Consider the following 2,280-nt stretch of genomic DNA (forward strand, 5'->3'; position numbering starts at 1 on the left):
AAATTATAAAGTTGTTGGGGAATATGCTTTTCTAGAATTTTAGAAACTACTGATAAAATACTTATAGGCCTTATGTCTTAGTTCTTTTGAATTAGAGATTTTTGAAATGGGTCTTATAAGTGCTTTTTTCCAGATATCAGGATATACATTTGTAAGAATGCAAGTATTTAAAATGTTTAGAAGTGGTTTTTTACAAAAAGGCAGGCAAAGCTTGATATCATTTATACAAAGTCCGTCAGCTCCTATAGCATTTGATTTTATGGTCTTAATTATACTGTTAACCCTTTCTTCATCAAGAAGACTTAAATTTAATTCTTGAGTACTATTATTTCATTTATTTTCATTGTAAAAATTTAATTTGGTTTGTGATATATTATTGTTAATTAGTTAACGCATTGAGAAAAATAATTATTTAGGGCTTCTGGATTACTAAAATTACAAGGCAAATCGGTATTCTTTGATTTAGTTAGATGTAGTTTATTAGCATTTATCCAAAAATCACGATTTTTTTTTGTAGAAAGTGTGCTAAAATATGATATTTATTCCCGCTGAATAGCATGTTTTGTATAGTTTCGCAATTGCCTATAATAGTTTAAATTTAACTGTTTTATTTTTTTTATATTTTCGCAGTGCTTTATCTCGGAGCTACATAAGCAATTTAATATTGTCCGTTATCCAGGGAGTAAATGGTTTATCTTTAATAGTTTTAGTCTTAATTGGCGCATGTTTGTCAACTAAACAAAGTATATTGTTGTTAAAAGCCACAAGTTTATCGTTAACGGAATTTAGGTAATAGATACTATCCCAATTAAGTCTGAAAGCGTTATGCTCAAATAAATCATATACAAGTAGAATATCATATTAAGTAGAAATCTTTCATCAGGATGTTTTCCTATAAGAGTGATAAGTTGGAATTGGAACATCAGCTGCTATAGACAGTCTTTCTCATTATTTGAGTCGCACTTCAGGTATGAAATATCATTCTAGGATGTTACTATTAAGGGACTTTTCAATATGATCATGGCTTTCATGATCCAAAAGAAAGCTGTTCATTTTATTACTGGAATCAATCAAAGATAGTCTTGTGGACCACACGGGACCTAACACATTACCTAAACATCTCAACTCTTACATTTTTAGTCATATTAGAAGCTTCTATCCTTATTTTTTTAAATCGTAACTCATTACAACACACGGAAAAATCACCTTCTGCCTTTACCGCTTCCAAGATCTGCACTGGTAAAAAAGGTCACTTGTATATGAAAGCAGGAAAATATTCAACCATTTGGCAAAAAATCCAAAAATACTGAATTAATCAAGCACTTTTGAATTTAAATATTTGCCTGGAAGACATTGAACATTTATCTCTTTCTTCTTTCCAGGATATCTTAATAAATAACTTGAGATGTACATCCTTGGAATCTAGTAGCATGTCTTTGTAATTCACTGCTAAGAGTGGCCGATGCTGTACTGCGCTCCAGTGCTAACGTAGGAAACTACAGCTTTACCTTTCGTCAATCAGATAAATACCTATTTTATCGACCGGCGGACTATTTGAATTTACTGCGTCAAAATTTGAATTTTTTAGGAAGCTTTTGACAACAGTCATTACGCAAATTACGTAGTAAGAATTATTTTTTACTCGATTTGTCTGGAATGAAATATGTGTCTAATATGTAGAATAACAATCCAGGGCTTCCAGTTAAAAAAGAAAGTATTTAAAAATTGATCCATCTTCCCAAAATTGTTATTCAGCGCATAGATTTCCCCTTTTGAAACCTCGAGTATTTATTGCCTTATAAATAATAAAAGAATGCCTTTTACCTACTGTAAATAACTATATGCACGATTAATAACTGTAATTCTAATCAAGTTATTAAACGTTCAGCGGCATATTACATAATTACTGACCAACATGTGGAATTCAAAGTGGATTACCCATTATTAAAAAAAAAATGCACCAGATATAATAGTTTTTTTAAATTGAATATTTGACCTTATTTAGCATGTAACTGATAAAATCAATTTTGATTGTCAGTTAATTAAATAAGCACATTTTGTATTTATCAAGTGAAAGTGTTACTTAAAACTCGAGGTAATAGAGGCGAGGCCCGTATATAATCAACTCGGGGTTTTTATTATTACGTTATTTTTATTAATGATCAATATTTGATAATAGTTCACTATCGTATTCTGGACGTCGCTTTATGATAAAAAAGTCCTTGAAGGGCCTTAAATACAAACGACAAAAAATTAAAGGATCATAAATAATTTAATAAG

The sequence above is a fragment of the Anthonomus grandis genome, chromosome 10, assembly GCF_022605725.1.
Source record: "Anthonomus grandis grandis chromosome 10, icAntGran1.3, whole genome shotgun sequence".
NCBI lineage: Eukaryota > Metazoa > Arthropoda > Insecta > Coleoptera > Curculionidae > Anthonomus > Anthonomus grandis.